The 18,880-nt window shown below is 38.9% G+C and overlaps 1 protein-coding gene across 7 annotated transcripts in view; it reads right to left on the reverse strand.

Moving 5' to 3' along the window:
• The window catches only part of AMBRA1 (autophagy and beclin 1 regulator 1), a 170,019-nt gene extending 153,754 nt beyond the window's left edge, over positions 1-16,265 (reverse strand). For 4 of the 7 annotated variants that reach the window (XM_072790707.1, XM_072790706.1, XM_072790704.1 and 1 more), the window contains exon 1: positions 16,049-16,245. The gene's annotated coding sequence lies outside the window, so the exon portion shown is untranslated. Of the gene's footprint in view, positions 1-15,831; positions 15,972-16,048 lie in introns of those variants that run through there. The other 3 variants (XM_072790708.1, XM_072790703.1, XM_072790705.1) reach the window with 2 other exon arrangements.
• Between the last annotated feature and the right edge of the window lie 2,615 nt (positions 16,266-18,880).

Genomic DNA, 18,880 nt, shown 5'->3' on the forward strand with positions numbered 1-18,880 from the left:
TTCCATGACATCCATGCCTCAACCTACCTCTTCATAAAAGGGGCTAACCTCACCAGAGCTAACCATTACTTGCCTCCTAGAGCAGTGCGTTAATTAATATTTATAATTTTAAGTTAAACTTTTTATTTTGAGGTAATTGTGGATCTACATTCAACTTTAAGAAATAATAGTGAGAGAAGATCATCAGATGAGAGACAAGGAAAACTATAGTGTTATTATTATTGCTCTGATTCTAGAGCAAAGCACCAGAAATCAAGGTAACTAAGTTATGTGCACCATGTGATATGGGGTGTGGGCATGACTATAAAAGGGCATCAGGAGAGATCCTTGTAGTGAAGGAAATGTTCTACTATCTTGACTGTATCAATGGCAATATCCTTGTTGTGGCAGTGTATTATGGTTTTGTAAGATGTTGCCATTGAAGGAAGCCAGGATAAAGGATACACACATGCTATCTCACTTTCTTTCTTTCCCTCTATTATTTCTTACAACTGCCTATAAATCTATGATTATGTCAAAATAAAAAGTTTAACTTAAAAAAAAAAAGGTAACACAACACATGCTCATTGCAACAAGTAAAACAATAGTCTGGTCAATTTCCTATATCCACCCTCCTAAGGTAACCATGCAAACTCACTGCTCATATAAACATATAGGTATCTAGCAGGGTTTTTTTTTTTTCCTGTATAAAAATGGGATTATATATACTACATATTACTCTGCAACCTACCTATTTCACCTATTATCATGTATCATAGAGAGCTTTAAAAAAAATCTTTAAGTGCCAAGGAGAATGGCAGGTATAGAATATTCTTTTAAAAAAAAAAAAGATTTATTCTTGTGTCTCTGCCTCTCTCCCTCTCTCTCACTGTCTTTCATTAATAAATAAAATATTAAAAAAAAAAAAGGGGGGGGATCCCTGGGTGGCTCAGCGGTTTGGCACCTGCCTTCAGCCCGGGGCGTGATCCTGGAGTCCTGGGATCGAGTCCCGCGTCGGGCTCCCTGTGTGGAGCCTGCTTCTCCCTCTGCCCGTGTCTCTGCCTCTCTGCCTCTCTCTCTCTCTCTCTCTCTGTCTTTCATTAATAAATAAATAAAATATTTAAAAAATAAAGATTTATTTATTCATGAGATACACAGACAGAGAGGCAGAGACACAGGCAGAGGGAGTAGGCTCCCTGCAGGGAGCCTGATGCAAGACTCGATTCCAGGACCACGGGACTGTGACCTGAGCCAAAAGCAGACGCTCAACCACTGAGCCACCCAGGCGTCCTTAGAATATTTTCTGACTGGGACAAATCTGACAAATGTTTACCATGCTAATGTACAGTAGCTGAGTCAGCCACATTTAGTGAGAGTGAACAAGAAAGTTACAATATAGAAGTAGCATTCTAAAGAGATCACACAAATGCAAGGTCTTCAGCAGCTATTCTAGGATCCCAACCCCCTCTCTGCCTCCTCCATGGAACTCTTCATAGGCCCAGAAAAGAAGAAATGCTAAAAGATTTCTTTTCAGCAGAAAATTGCTACAGGGGATAATTCTCCCACATACTCAAGACACAGCAAACAAACTTCCTGAAAACATATTCCTGCTTCAAGCAGAAGTGTAAAATGTATTGTTGACAATTTTTAAAACATCCATTTTTGTAATAACTACTACACTATTATGTAGTAATGTTTTATATATTCTCTCTTTAAGCCCCCTTCTATTCCTCTTCCATTTTACAAAAATCTGACTCAATATAAAATTGCTTACCCATAATCAAATAGTGAGTACATGATAAAGTTGGTGTTGAAAGCTATAAAACTACTGTTTTTCCCACTTTATCAGGTTTTTCTTTATCACATGCCAACAGATGAGAGTCAATAAATTCAACACGTGTATTTAGACAGAAGCCATTTTCCACATATGTCGCTGACTCTGATCCAATTTTTTTTCCATTTAGCATATTTTGAGGAAGCTATACTATATTCCCAGCCCTACAGTAGATGACAGGGAGAGAGAGGTAAAATAAAACAAAAACCAGGATAGGCCTCCAACCTCAATGAGCTTTCAGTCTAGTAAGGAGTCTACAACCATATTATACTGTGACTATACAGCTACCATACTGAAATGTGGCAAGTACTCCTCACAAGCAAGTACAAAGTGCTATGGGTTTGAAGAATCCAGCTATCTACCCAAAAGCAAATGATAATTTCACACATGAGTTTCCTTTACGATTGTTACTAGTTTCAATTCTGCTCTGATATACAACTTCCGTACAAAATACTGCCCTGAGCACACTCAATAAGTATGAACAAAAGCTTGCCAGCTCACATCAGCATGAAGTTCCTTCTCCAAAAATAATGCTGTAATTTTTTTAAATTTTGGCAATGAGAGGCACCTGGGTGGCTCAGACAGCTAAGAGACTCAATCTCAGTTCAGGTCTTCATCTCAGGGTCATGAGTTCAAGCCCTGCATTGAGCTCTAAGCTGGGGACAAGCCTACTTTTAAAAAGAAAAATAATTAATTTGGCAATGAAAATAAAGTATCTCTAAACTTTTTGGTCAAGTCATGGATGTACAGAGTTAAAAGTGACTCAGATGTCATTTTGAACATAACATATTAGAAAGTTAAATTCACCTGTCTATTGTTACAAGACTTACTAAGAGTAGCTCTGAGACAAAAGCCCAGGTTTCTCAATTCATTATATGAGCTTCCCTTCTACAATTGCTTTTAAGTCCAATGAAAATGAATTTAATGAGGTAAAGGTTTTTTTTCTCTCTCTCTTTTTAAAGATTTTATTTGAGAGAGAAAGCACAAGTGGGGAAGGAGTGGGAGAGGGAGACGCAGACTCCTCACTGAGCAGGGAGCCCAACAACCCAAGGCTCTATCCCAGGACCCCCGGGGACACAACCTGAACCCAAGGCAGACACTTAACCAACTGAGCTACTCAGGAGCCCCTGGGTTTTCTTTACTCATCTACAGATATATTCATAACTACATCAACATGCACAGTTTAAAGACTATCAAAAACAAACATGCTAAACACATGATGTGGTACATATAGAGGTAAAGGACTGCCTATCCTTGATATGGAAGACGTTCTTCAGGCATTTGGTGGGGGGGATGTCAATACACTCTAAAAAAAAAATTAAAAGCCATCAACAGTATCATCATCATCTTACCAACAGCTAGTATTTTAGGGGTATCCACTATGAGCCAGGTATCTTGCATGTTATTTCTGATCCACTCATGAAAGATAGGTGCTATCACCCCACTGTATATTTATGTGTGCCAGGTTTATAGAAGTATCCCCAAACTCCATGGCCCGAGCCAGATTTCCAACTCTAGAGTGCATGCTCCTATCCCACTATCTGACACTCCCCAAGGACAGAATAACTGCACTGCACATGTGGCTGGGACATCAAGTTACTTCAAATTTTGACATAATTTCCTGACTGGCAGGTATGTAATTTAGTTGTCTTTTCAATCTTCAGGTTATTTTCACTAATTTTCTTTCATGATTCCTCAGTGGTCTTCCAGGTTTTCTTTCTTTTAAGAAGGAGATACCCTGGGGGATCCCTGGGTGGCTCAGCGGGTTAGTGCCTGTCTTCAGCCCAGGGCGTGATCCTGGAGACCCAGGATCAAGTCCCACATCGGGCTCCCTGCATGGAGCCTCCTTCTCCCTCTGCCTGTGTCTCTGCCTCTCTCTGTGTGTCTCTCATGAATAAATAAATAAAATTAAAAAAAAAAAAAGAAGCAGATACCCTTTTTCTAAATACAATCTTATGTGAAAACACTAAAATACAAGAGAGATCAAAGTTGAGCTGCTCTGGTTTAAGCACAGTGGGAGAACCAAAGCTCTTCCTGACTCACAGCCAGCCACCCCTTCAGCACATCCAAAGAACACAGCTTGAAAAACTAACTTGGGTCTGGCTCACTCAGTAGAGCATGGGACTCTTGGTCTTGGGCCTGTGAGTTCAAGGCCCACATTGGGCATGGAGACTACTATATATATAGTAGTTTCATATATATATAATATATATATAATACATATAAAGATTTGTTTATTTTAGAGAGAGAGAAAGAGGTGGTATACATGCACAATCAGGGGGTAGGGAAGAGGGAGAAAATCTTCAAGCAGACTCCCAGCTGAGCTTGGAGCCTGACAAGGGGCTTGATCCCACAACCCATGAGATCATGACCTGAGCTGAACCAAGAATCAAACACTCAACTGATAGAGCCACCCAGTTGCCGCAAGTCTACTTAAAAAAAAAAAAAAAAAAAAAAAAAAGGGATGCCTGGGTGGCTTAGCGGTTGAGCATCTGCCTTCAGCTCAGGGCATGATCCCAGGATTGGGGATCAAGTCTCACATCGGGCTCCTTGCAGGAAGCCTGCTTCTCCCTCTGCCTCTCTCTCTCATGAATAAATAAACAAAATCTTTTTTAAAAAATTAATTAAATTTTAAAAACAAATGATAGTATACAAAAAGAAAAACACTAATTTAAAACAGAAGACTCTAACTTCTCCATCTCAGCTTTGCTATTCACCATGTGTATAACCTTTGGCAAGAAAAAGTTTCACCTTTTCCTGTCCTTTACAATAGAGGTATCACCACCCACTTTATAGGTTATGAGTACTATATGGAGAAGGAAATACAAAATTCCCAGTACATGTTAAGTATTCAAAAGTTGGCTCCCCTCTCTTTTATCCTGCAGAGGTAACAGTTGTTGCCAATTTAAGAAAACTCAATAAATATATTTGACGATATTTTTGGTAGCAGAGAAGTGAACAAGTAAGTGCTCCCACAGCTCAACTAAAATAAACATAATAAATGCATTAAAACTACCTACCAAGGTAATACCCCCTCCCAGGTTAGCTTCCCAGTCAATGACCCATGGATCTCAAAATGTGATTTTGATAATAGCAAGAGAACCTTTATGAGATTGACTTTAATACTTTAATATTGACTCTAAGTGTCAGGTGAATGTGTTAATATTCTCAGTACCTTAACTTTGGCATTTCCTGAGCTGAGCACTTAAACTGGCAACTTAATACTACATTCAATGAGTGTTTTTATGTTAATGTTCTACAATAGAATTTAATCTTCATTTGCCCATCTTCTGGGCTTCTTTTTCTCCAAGCACTACAAAACAAAAATACATTTATGTCCTGTGCACCTTTACCTGCAATTTTAACTTGGCCCTTCCTAAATAGTCATTAAGAATCTATTACTGTAGTCTGTTACTGATAATGTGTTCCCATTTCTACATATCTAAAGACCAAACCAATTTTTACAGGAAAAAATTCTCAGTCCTAATCTAAACCCAGCCAACAACTCTCAAATCATACACTCTATGGAAGCTGCAGATGTTGGCTTCGAGCCCTACGGTTTAGGAAGAATCACAATAATACATCACACAGCCATGAAAAGACATTTATATATATATAATACACACACACACACACACACACACACACACACACAATCTCTGAGCATTCAACTCAGGAGCCAAAAAGATTCAAAATGCTAATGTTCCATTTTATCAGGAGACCTTGAGCAATTTACCTACTCTCTACTGATTATTTCTTCATAAAGAAAATGAAAACATACTCATTACAATGCCAGAGATACTGTTTTGATTAATCATAAAACCTATGTCCTGGGGTTAACCAGGGACCTCAGCAAGTCGTCTTTCTCATCTCCCTCATTCCTTAACAAGCCCACACCTAAATCATCCTAGAAAGATAGTTACTAAGTCTTTGAAGAAGATATTTCACAATGTTCTTTGGTAATATTCCAGTATCTTGTTGTCAGGAAGTACTTCTAATTTGTAATCTATATCCCGTCTGCTGCAATTAAAACACATTCCCTCTTGTCGTCTATGGAAAAAGAACATCTGCTTAATACCACCTGAACAATATCCCTTCAAGAGATTAAAAAATATAGGAAGTCCATTTTAAAAAGCTTCATGAAATCGCAACATTGTTTAGATGGGTCATCTTAGACAAAGAACATGTCTTAAATTTTCAGTTCCATCACTGATTTGCTCTGAAGATAGGAAGTTTAAAACCATGCAGATGCTGTACCTCAATTACCCCATCAGTAAAATGCAGATAACAAAACCAGTATGTTAGGAGAATTCAGTTCCTCAAGAAGTTAAAATAAAGGAAAGAGATTCTCAATCCCAACTTAAGCCCAGCCAATAGCTTCAAATCACACACTCTGTGGAAGCTGCAGATGTTGGCTTGATCCCTATGGTCTGGGAAGAATCACAACAAAAATACATTACGAGACAGCTCTGCAATTACACTCCTATGTAGATACCCAAAACAACTGGAAACAAGTACTCACACATATATGTTTACGGTAGCTCTAATCATGATACCCAAAAGGTGGAAACAGTCCAAATGTTCACCAGTGGATAAATGGACAGATTATTGGTGTGTCTGTGTACACACACACACACACACACGAAAGGTTACATAATGTTATGATCTCATTTATATAAGATAGCCAGAATAAATCAATCTATAGATACAGAATGCAGATTGCTGGTTTCCAGGGCTGGTGGAAGGAGGAAAATGAAAAGAAACTGCATAACTAGAAAAAGGATAATTAAAACATTCTAGAACTAGATAGAGGTGGTGGTTGCACAATACTATGAATGTACTAAACACCACTGAATTGTTCACTTTAAAATGGTTAATTTTGAAAAAAATAAATAAAATAAAATGGTTAATTTTGAATAAATAAAAAGGTTAATTTTGGTGGGATGCCTCGGTGGTTCAGTTGATTAATAAGCATCTGCCTTTGATTGAGGTCATCATCCCAGGGCCTGGGATCAAGCTCTGCATGCTCAGGCTTCCTGCTCACTGGGGAGCCAGCTTCTCCCTCTTCCTTGGCATCCCTTCACTAGTGCTCTTTCCTGTGCACATGCTCTATCAAATAAATACAATATTTTTTTAAATAAAATAAAATGGTTAATTTGGGGAGTGCCTGGGTGGCTCGTCTGTTAATCGTCCAAATCTTGGTTTCACCTCAGGTCAACATCTCAGGGTGGTGAAATTAAGCCCGCATCCTCCCGCTCCACCAGGGAGTCTGCTTGAGATTCTCTGCCTCTCCCCCTTCCTCGGCCTCTCCTCCCCGACTCACACTTATGAGCGCACTCTCTCTAAAATAAAATAAATAAATAAAATATTTTAAAAATAATAAAATGTAACAGAATAAAATGCTTAAATTTGTGCTATGTGAATTTTACCTCAATAAACTAAAAAAGAATGCTAGAAGACTAACGGGGACAATATCCATAAAATGCTTAGCCCTTCCCTGAAAGTCATTATATAAAATTCCAGGTAGAGGGACATCTGGATGGCTCAGCAGTTGAGCTCTGCCTTCAGCTCAGGACTTGATCCCAGAGTTCAGGGATCAAGTCTCACATCGGGCTCCCTGCATGGAGGCTGCTTCTCTTCCCTCTGCCTATGTCTCTGCCTCTCTCTGTGTCTTTCATGAATAAATTAATAAAATCTTAAAAAAAAAATTCCAGGTAGACTGGTAGCAAAAATGTCTCAGTATAACCTATTAGACTCTAAGCAAAGACTATGTAAATAAGAAACAAAACAGAAACCAAAATAAAATCTAGAGCCCCAGTTATATAGTATTCTATATGACAATAAGAACCAATAAATGAGTGAATAGAGATAAATAACCAAGCACATCAGCTATAAGACTATAGCAACAATGACCATAGGAAAGCAACAAGAAAAAAAAAAAATGTAAGGAATGAACTTTTTAAAAGCCAGTAACACCAAAATACAAAGATGCTTTAGGTAGGTGGGTAAAAAAAAGAGAAGCTAATGATAGCAAAGATAAAAAGGACATACACTCTTAAATTCCAAGGCCACATATAAAGACCATGAGAATCTCTACTCCTGCCATTTTGCAGTTATCCTCATTCCTTAACCTCTTTCTCCTTTAATCCAACTTCCTGGCAAGACACCAAGCCTAGGCAGCCAAGAAGAAAATAAAAAGGTATTGTTCCTACTGTCACAGACCTTATTATATTACTTCTTCTTAAAGTATTACTTCTTATGGGTAGATAGGCATGTTAATTACCAAAATATAGAAATCATCTCTACTTCCTCCCTTCCCACTTTTTAAATCCACTTCAGTGTGGCTTCTGGCCCTACAATCCTCCAACACTGTTGTTATGATCATCAATGATCTTTGTGTTGCTAAATCCAAAAAATACAGGCAAATGACTTTCTTCTCAAAACATGTTCCCCCCGCCCAAAAACAAAAAACAAAAAACAAAAAACAAAAAACATTTTCAGTTCCCTTCTCAGTTTCCTAGATTTCCTATTAAATTCCTTGGAGCTTGGTCAGGAACACTCTCCTCCTCTAGTCTATACATGTATTCCCTCTGAATAATCTTGGCCATTTTCCTTGACTGTAAATACCACCTATCTACCAAGAGCATCCAGATTTACTGCCAGCGCCCCTTCCAGCAGCACTGAAAGGCTCCTTGCTTGATGTCTCCACTTGCATGTTTTCAGAGAGCTCACATTCAGCATGACTAGAGTTAAGATCTTCATTCTATTCCCCAACTCTACTCAAAATCTGCTCCTTCTCAAATATTTCCATCTCAGAAATGGTTAACTTCATCTACCTAGGTGCACATGCCAGAAATTCAGGAATCATACTAGACTCTTCCCTCCTCCCACATATCCAGTCCATTATTAAATCTTGCCTGTCCTAACTCTAAAATATCTATTGAATTTTAACAAAAACAAAAATAAAAATAAGGGATCCCTGGGTGGCGCAGGGGTTTAGCGCCTGCCTTTGGCCCAGGGCGCAATCCTGGAGACCCGGGATTGAATCCCACGTCGGGCTCCCGGTGCATGGAGCCTGCTTCTCCCTCTGCCTGTGTCTCTGCCTCTCTCTGTGTGTGTGTGTGTGTGTGACTATCATAAATTAAAAAAAAAAAAAAAAAAAAAAAAAGTTTAAAAAAAAATAAAAATAAAAATAAAATGTCTACTGACTCTAATTCCTTCCATCTCCATGGCTTAGAGCCTAATCCAAGCCATGATCATCTTTTGCCTGGACCACAATAAGACATCTTAACTATCATACTTCTCCCACTTCCAAATTTTCCATAATTTCCAAAATTTTTTCCACAAATTTCTAAAATTTCCCACAACATAACCAGAGTGATTAACCTCTCTGAGCCACAATCTCCACATCTGTGAAATGCGGAGCATAAAAGTACCTACACCATAAAACTGTTGCAAGAATAAAAAGAAACGGGACAACTGGGTGGCTCAGCCGTGGAGCCCCTGCCTTTGGCCCAGGGCGTGATCCTGGAGTCCCGGGATCAAGTTCCACATTGGGCTCCCTTTGCCTGTGTCTCTGCCTCTCTCTCTCTGTGTCTCTCACGAATAAATAAATAAAATCTTAAAAAAAAAAAAAAAAAGAATAAAAAGAATCAATGACACAAAGCTCTTGGTACAGTACCTGGAACAAAGCACTTCAATAAACACTGGTTCTGATCAGCTCTTATTATGGTATTCACAACGCTTAGCACAGTGGTGGACATTCAATAAACATTTACTGAATGAATGAATGAATGAATGAATGAAAGAAAAAAAAAACAAGACTCCATTTCAACATTAAACAGATTTTTAAAATGACAGAGTAGAAATATTGCAGAGACGAAAACAAAGATAGTTAATGCAAAGACTGAAGCCACCCACAATTTATAATGGCACAAGGGATGAGAGTAATAAAAAACGGACTCTACTAGATTCCCAGTTTTTACCACTATACAAAAAGTATGTTCACTCTTCCAGAAGTTTACTCAAGGTGATTTGGTAACTTAGACTTTTCCCTAAATATCATTCTTTTCCATGCCTTAAGTCAACTTTTTCCAAATCCTTCAAGCACTAATCACAGTTCAAATAGATAATAAAATTCAGACGCTAAAAATTTTCTACCTGTTTTGCAAAGAAATGTTCTGTTCCTAAAATAGCTCTGGCCTGTTTTACCAACATATTACAGAATCCTCAAAATTTTGCCATTTCTCTTCTATTTGGAATTCTTTCAGACACTGTTGCTTTCTAGGTTTCTCTTTCCCAGTAAAGATGCATCCTATTACTTTAATTTGAAGCACATTGAGGGAAAGGAAGAACAAATACGCTGCTTTAAATTCCCATTCCCTCTTCAACTTTTCTCAAAAGACACTAAACTTCAATCTAAGCATCACTATTATTTGTTCTTCTTTTGGGGAATATACAATCTTTATCGTGCTATAGTAATAATATTAAAAATTATAACTGGCATATATAGCACTATCTGTTCTAAATGCTTTACATATATTAACTTATTCAATTCTCACAATTGAATGCTATTCTACGCATGAAGAAAGGCACAGAGAGGTTAAGTAACTTGTTCAAGGTGCAGAGCTAGTAAATAGTGGCCCCGAGATTTGGACTCAGACTGCCTGGCTCCAAGAATCAGTGCCATTAGACTGTTATTCTAGAGTCTGGGAAGACATGTTTTTCTACCCTGTTTTCACTGGTCAGCTAGACTGAAATACTCCAATTCTCTTCCCAAATTAAACAAGCATATTAATCCTCTGCAACTCAGCAAAATTTCAAATGTGTCATTAGATCATAAACATTTACACCTAAAGCAAAGTAATTTTGATTCATGGAAGAATGAATATATGTTGTAACCTGGGGAGCAGAAATAAATAAATGATGAAATCATGAAATGTGAAATTTGCCTCAGTTAATTCTACAGAGAGAAATACGATTTCAATAACCAACAGCAAAAAAATACTACAAAATACTTGTAATATCTTGGAAGAAAGGCACCAAACAAGATCGTATTATTACACTGTATATAGTGTATACAATATACATATAGTACATTGTATGTATTACTGTATAAACATACTCACCAATAGCTTATATATTCCCTCTCTCAATTTCACGACAATCCTTATACATAAGTCTTTCCCCTTATACAAGGCTAAGTACTTCAGCTCAGTCCCTGCTACAAATAAACCTGAAGGCATGTATCCAGTGTTCAAATTCATTGAACTCAACCTCCAAAGAACAGCTATTTGGGGAAAAATTAATAAATGAGAACTAATTAAATTCAGGTCACATTAGAAGTAAAAAATTAAACTCACTAGCCAAGCATGTTGAATTTTTCAAGTCATAGTCATCCTTTATTATGCCAAATCCAGTATCACCACACAAGAAGTAACAAATATTACATGTAGTAATTTTAAATGAAGACTTCCTTTGTGATAGTAGCAAGAGAACCTTAATATGTTGTGACTGTAACTTTTTAAGGGGATTAAGGATGCCATAACTGATGACTCTACCCCCCGCCCCCCCAGAACACCCAGTGCCCTCCTCTCCTCGCTCCTTCACCTCTCTGTTATCCAGTTTGTTTCTTTCAATATTTATCAGATACGTGTTCAATCAACTCTGCTCCCCACTGGAATAAACTCGGGAAGAACAAGAACACGCATGTCTACCTTTGTATCCCAGCATCTAATAAGCATTCAATAAATATTTGCTAGATGAACAAGTCTGAAAAGGTAAGAGTTGAAAAAGAGTCACAATAAAAAAATAGTTCCAAAAGGTCTGCAAGGAATGTATTGTACCTTAGGAAACCACACAGTACAAGAACAGTACTCAATGATGAAAGAAAAAAGTTTAGGTGGAGAAGTGGAGATTATCAACTCTAAGAGACAGAGAACAAGATAGAAAAGATACTAACCTACAGATCTGCAGGCAAGACTAACTGGAAGAGAGGGGATAAATATTTTCAGTCTCACCTCATAAACATGCAGCACCTAAAACTTGTCTTTTCACTAGCACTTCCAGGCACTCACTCCTTTCCACCTACATATTAGTAAGCTCCTCCAATGCTGGTCTAATGTTTGTCACCTCTATTCTCCATGACTGTCAGGCATAATGCTGCCCTAAAAGAAGCAAGGTGTCCAAGAACCTAGATGACATTTACTCACTGTTGCTGTAAGATAACATAGCAGTTAACATCTGAAGAGCACCTTATCTTCTTAAAGCAGCTTCATGTGCTTTTTCTCAACAGAAGTATTAGAAGTATTCTCTTTCCCATTCTTTAAATACAGATTCATAAAAGTATTCAAAGCATCGAATTTAAATCCCACCTCTGCTACATATTTGCTGTGTGATCTTGGCCAAATTATTTACTCTTTCTGAGTTCAGGATCTACTGGGAAAATAATATCTGCCTTAAAGGACTGTTACGAGTATTGAATGAGATAATACATGTAAAGAACATGACACGGTAAATGCCCAATAAAGGGCAGTAGCCTTCCCTACGGCCTCCTTAAATAATTTGTACAGGATTTCCCAGCTAGGAAGCTCATAAGCCTAGGACTTAAACGCAGGTCTCCTGATTCCTTAATCTGTTTTCTTCTTACCACATCACTTTGGCAGACTGCCACATACTACTAGGCACATAAATACATTCTGACAATAACTGATCACAAATTTTTTATCTATCAGAAACTAATTTTAGCTTTGAAAAAAGGGAAAAAGAAACAGATCTAATTAATTTCAGAGGGAGAAAGGGCTTGAAAATAAAATATAAATTACCCCCAAACCAGAGGACAGGTTGTACCATAGTACTTCTGTACAAACAGAAATTATGACAAGAAACAGAAAGTTCTCTCTGGGTTTATTAGAAACAATTGGAGAAAGAAACAAGAATGACTATGACCAAAGGAACTTAAGGGTGTTTTTTTTTGTTTTTTTGTTTTGTTTTTTTTTGGTAAACCAAATCACTGGGTAAAAAGATCTGCATCCTATTCCAAAATAATTCTATCAAAGCTGAGACACATCCTTTAAAAAGAGACCTGGGTGCCTGGGTGGCTAAGATGGTTTGAGCTTCCGACTCTGGGTTTTGGCTCAGGTCGTGATCTCAGGGTTGTGAGTTCAAGCCTCCTGTGGTAGGGCTCCATGCTCAGGAGGGAGTCTGCTTGAGATTCTCTCCCTTTCTCTCTCTCTAAAATAAATACATAAATCTTTAAAAATAAATTTTAAAAAATAAAAGATCGCAGTGTGTTAACAACAAAACTTTTTATCCAATTCCTTTCAGAACAGGATAAATGGAAATAGTGAGATAAGTTGTCAACATAAGCTGTCAACATTCATGAAAATCCTTTAAGATCACAAATGTCTGGATTCAGTGTTAATAAGGAGCTTTGAATGATGATCAAAAAAATAGGTTTTGGGAACACCTGGGTGGCTTAGGGCTTGAGTGTCTGCCTTTGTTTCAGGGCGTGATCCTGGGGTCCAGGATCAAGGGTCCCGCATCGGGCTCCTTGCAGGAGGCCTACTTCTCCCTCTGCCTCTCTTCCTCTCTGTGTCTCTCATAAATAAATAAAATCTTTAAAAAATAATAATATAGGGATCCCTGGGTGGCGCAGCGGTTTGGCACCTGCCTTTGGCCCAGGGCACGATCCTGGAGACCCGGGATCAAATCCCACGTCGGGCTCCCGGTGCATGGAGCCTGCTTCTCCCTCTGCCTGTGTCTCTGCCTCTCTCTCTCTGTGTGTGACTATCATAAATAATAAATAAAAATTAAAAAAATAATAATAATAATATAAAAGTTTTGGGGCACCTGGCTAGCTTAGCTGGTAGAGCATGCAAATTGTTGATCTCAGGATCATGAATTCAAGCCCCACACTGGATGTGGAGCTTACTTTAAAAAAAAAAAAAAAAAAAAAGAATAAAAGTTTCCTAAGTTTCCTATCATGTGTTGAAAATATTTTGAAAAAAAAAAAAAAAAGAAAATACTTTGAAAATTATACTGTATAAAACTACATTATTATGGCTAACAAAAATAACTAATTGTTTTTAAATGACATACACAACTAATCTTTTCCAAGTGATAAACATAACTCCTTCCAGAAGTTCTACAATACATTCAAAGAAGTTTACATCTTTAATAATCCCCAAGAACTTGCTCACTAAAAAAGAAGACAGAACAATTAAGTCATATTCTGAACCCATAAATTTCTGAAAGGAAATGCCAGAAGAGAGCCTGACATGATACTGACAGAACAGCGTAAGATTTAACTAAGACAAGTAAACAGTGGAGTCAATTTCTATCATAAAGCAAGATAGAAGCTGTTAAGAAGCTTTATCCCTATAACCCCACTACCAGCAGCACAGCCAAATTTCTTGTCCTCTTCAATCCAACTTAAATCTCTGTTAATTATTGCTTACAGAAACATAACAAAATGTTCCTAACATTTTTTGTGACACTCATAGCAAACTCTTATCTATTATTTAGCATTCACTAAAAGTCACTGAGATACTACACTAACTATAAATTCTATGCAGAATCAATCCTCTGGAGGCAATGTCACTTCCTTGTCTAAATTCTTTCCTCTGTTATAAATTCTCTTCTACCATAAAAACTTTTCCAGAAAGCATACATTCTTAGTCTAATTTCCCAATGTAGATTCTCCAGTCTGGTGACTCTTCATTAATCCCTTTCTGGAAGTACCGAGGTCCTGATAACTAGGAAATCACTCATGACCGAGGGCCTACATTTAAATATTTTTGACATAAAAAATAATTAGAGGAACAATAATGTTTCCAAAACTCATGAGAATTCCAAAACTGTTTAAAAAGAACATAAGCTTGTATACTTTCATCTCACAACTAGAAATTTAGTCTGTTCTCTTTTAAAACCACTGTCCCACTGATTCGACATCCTATGGAAATACTTATTCAACCCAGAATGACCTCTGGCCTGAATTTTTTTTTTTCAACAAAGAAGCTACACAAATTAGGATCGTGACATTGAATCCAACGAAAATAAAATGAGTAAGAACACTTAGTCCCCAAAGTTTCCAAGTTGGGAGAGAAATGGAAAACACAATGGAGTTGCCAGAATTTTAACTTTGTATTTAAATATCTCAATATCTGAATGGTTCTTACACACAACCTGTTTAACTTTAATATATGCATAACTAAACCACTAATCGAATATAATAAAGCTGTTCCGAAGGCTACTCCTTGGGTTTCCTTTGGATTCTCCCTAGAAAGCAAACTCTCAGGACAAATATCTGATTTCAAAATCTTAACCATTTTCCGTTGGATATTAATCACTTAACACCACAGTTGGAGGGTTCCACTGAGAACAAGCTAAGGGGAAGGGGAAAAAAATAAGTATCAACCAGAAAGTAAACTGGACAGCAAACGAAATTTTCTACCAAGAAACAGAATTGTCATTGTTATTCTCACAAAAATGATACAGACTCGGGCAAGCAAAACCAGCATGGTCTCTTCACTTCTGAAGTAACAGTGACAGAATCTGAATTCCTAGGTAGGAGACATCGCAAACGACAAGTCACTGTGTGCATAAAGTGACAAATAAATAGGAAAAAAAGCGAACTTATAAATGACAAAAAAAAAAAAAAAAGACTTAAGGTGCATTTAAAGATCTGTTGGAGACATGGGGAAAAGTCAAGTATCAGAACTCAGTCTCAGTTTCCCTACCCCCAAAAAGCAAACACATGACACTTCGCTCAGAGTAGCCAGGGGGCCATGTTCCACTTGCCTCCACCTACTCAAAGGTCCTTTCAAAAGCCAGACTCAGAGAGGGGTCTCCAGCGCAATTGAGTCGTGACACCCGGAGCTTTGGGGGTGGGGAGGCGGGAGGAGAAACGGAGGGTCAAGCGCGCAAAGCTCTATCCGTTCTTGGAGAGCGACCCCCCCCACCCCACCCCCACTCTAGAGGTGTCAACACCCGCCCTAGACCCAACATCCCCTCCCTACCGAACCGCGCAGAGTAGCCCCGGCATCTCCCTCCTTCCGGCCTCTCCCTCAGTCGCCCGCCGCCTCTCCGACCGCGCCCCCGAACGCAGCCGGGTAGCTCCTCCTCCGGCCGTGTCTCCGCGGCCGGCCCGCCCGCCCACCCGCCGGCGCCAAGGTCTTCTCAACCCGCCGGCGTAAGGATGCCGGACCGGGCCTCCCAGGCTCCTCCCGGGCCTACCTGCAAGACGGGCGGGGGCTCCGTCTGCAGCGCAGCGCGAGGACTCAGCCACCGACGGGAGGAAGAGGCAGGAAGGAAGCAAGGGGTCCGCTCTACCGACCAGCGGGAGAAAGCAGCCTGAGCGCGGGGCCTCGCGAACAAGTCAGCCTTCGACCCGGCGCCGCCGCCGCCGCTCAGAAGACATCAAGCAAGAAGACGGCGCAAGAGATCACCGAATACACAAACGCCCCAGACACCAGAGGAAGAGCGCCCGAGCAATCGTTCAAGGAAGTGCAATCGAGCGCCGAAAAACAGCTCAGCTCCAACCTTAGGGCCGACTCGTGTCCAAGGCATGAATAAACAAACCCAGATCATAAGCCGTGGAGTAAAGTAGCCGGTGTTTCTGCCATTTTCTGTGTTGGTTGCCAGCTAAGTTGTTCAGAGCGCTGGAGTTTTTCGTGATTGTTGAAGATCAAGTCATGGCACAATAATAACACTTGGCAGTTCAGCGACTACCTTACGGACTCCCAACGCTATTTATCCCAACTGATCAAGTGTGACTCTTAGTTTCCTTACAGGCAATGAGGTAAATAAAAGTAAATATACGTATAAATGACAGAGGCACAGAGAGACGATGAGAGGGAATCCAGACTGAAAAACAAAGTTAGTAATCGTTGTTGAAGCTCCACAGTAGCTCCTGTAAAGCACAGCAAAGAGAAGCTGGGAAAACTCGGTTTTGTAGGCTGACCTAAGGCAGGACAAAAAGCAAAAAAAAAAAACATGCTTTTTAATTTTATTCCAAAAGCCTGAGACCTCAAGTATGCTTCTTATATACTGATCAAAATTCTCCTTGGGTGCAGAACCTGACAAAGTTGGCATTTTCATTCTTAGAACAATAGCCCCTTGCTGAAGTCTCTTAGTAGACAAATTAATATGTTCAGCATAAATGTGAATTAATACATACATCCTAGGTCAATTCAACAATTCACATACATTATTCCAAATAAGGATTACCAAATGTGGGCAATAACAGCCTACCTTATCACCTCCAAAGGAGGAAGGAGAGATGGAGAGTAAAGGTGTAAAAAATAAAGTCCTAGCCCTTAAAGAGTGTATAATCAAAGTGAAAGACGCATCCTCACATTAGCTTCATTTACAATTTATTATATATATATATATATATTTAAATCTCCTTTGAGACATCTGGGTGGCTCAGTGGTTGAGCATCTGCCGTCCGCACAGGGTGTAATTCCTGTCCAGAAATCCAGTCCTGCTGGGGCTTGCTGCGAGGAGCCTGCTTCTCCCTCAGTGTCTCTGCCTCTCTATGTCTCTCATGAATTAATAAATAAAATCTTTTTAAAATTTTCTTAAAAAACTAAAAATCTCCTCCTTTAATTATGTGACAACATTTTTATAATAGAGGATAAAACCAGTGTTCATAATATGAGGACAAAACACTGGGCTTTTGTCATCTACTACTGTTTTAGGGGACTTAAAAATGAGTAAACATAGCAACATTTGCAAAAGTCTAAAGAGAAGAATTTAACAATGTTTCCAAAATACAAAGCTTTTAATTTGTTCATATTCCCATACAGTCCTTGGAAATATCCTATGTAATGTTTTAAAGCTTAAGCAGAAAGTGTTAATTGTTTTGCATTATATCATTTCCCTATTAAATCTTGAATAGTTGCTATGCTTAACAGTTGTACAATATTCCATTAAGAGGATATACTGACCTTGCTCCCCATTGTTGGATCTAAACATTTTCTGTGTAATAAATATTGCTGCTTTTGGAAAGAGGCAGTTGTAACCTTTTTATTTATGATTCGGGCCTATTACACATAAAAAGAGTAAGGAAGCAAAGAAGAGATTTATTTCTCTGTCATATAAAAGAAATCCAAAGATGCACAGTGTAGGGTAAGGAGTGGCCATTTGGTGACATGCACCAGGCTTCCATTCTGTTGCTTTAACATCTTCAGTAAGTGGTTTTCATCCCAGGTCTAAGACAGCTGTTCAAGCTCTAGCCATCATGTCTACATTCCAACCAGCAGGAAGCTGAAAGGGGAAAGGCATGTCGCCTGCCATAAGGACATATCTTGAAAATAGCACAGGACATTTCCACTTATATTCCACTGACCAGAAGTTAGTCACACAGCCACACCTAACTGGAAATTAGTCTTTACCCTGGGCAGTTCTAAAAGTCAGGGGCAAAAGAATACTAAGTGGCAGCTAAATAAGCAGTCTCTGCCACATTCCTGAAGCCAGATGAGGAGCAGCAAATAGACTTCCTTTTGCTGCCATCCAGGGCTGAGTTTCTATTCCCAGAATACATGTTTTAGAGAAGCTTCCTTCTTGGAAAGGCTTGTGGGACATAAGCATCTAAAGCTACAGCCCTCATTGAAACTTGACCCAAATAACAACATTATTTTGAACTTTTTTTTTAATTTTTATTTATTTATGATCGTCACAGAGAGAGAGAGAGAGAGAGAGAGAGAGAGAGAGAGAGGCAGAGACACAGGCAGAGGGAGAAGCAGGCTCCATGCACCGGGAGCCCGACGTGGGATTCAATCCCGGGTCTCCAGGATCGCGCCCTGGGCCAAAGGCAGGCGCCAAACCGCTGCGCCACCCAGGGATCCCAACAACATTATTTTGAAAGCTTGATTTCGGTGAGAAAAACTAAAGAAACTAATTTTAAGGCTACAAGAAATTTTCAGTCTTTCAAAAATTAGGGACTCTTCTTTTGGGAAAAACACCTGAAGTTTATACAAATATAAATCTAAAATCATCACCTAAAAATGGAGATATTTGAGAAGCTTGAGGCTAAACTGCTCAGTGAAACCATGGAAAAGATGG

Source organism: Canis lupus, chromosome 21 (assembly GCF_048164855.1).
Source record: "Canis lupus baileyi chromosome 21, mCanLup2.hap1, whole genome shotgun sequence".
NCBI classification, from domain to species: Eukaryota; Metazoa; Chordata; class Mammalia; order Carnivora; family Canidae; genus Canis; species Canis lupus.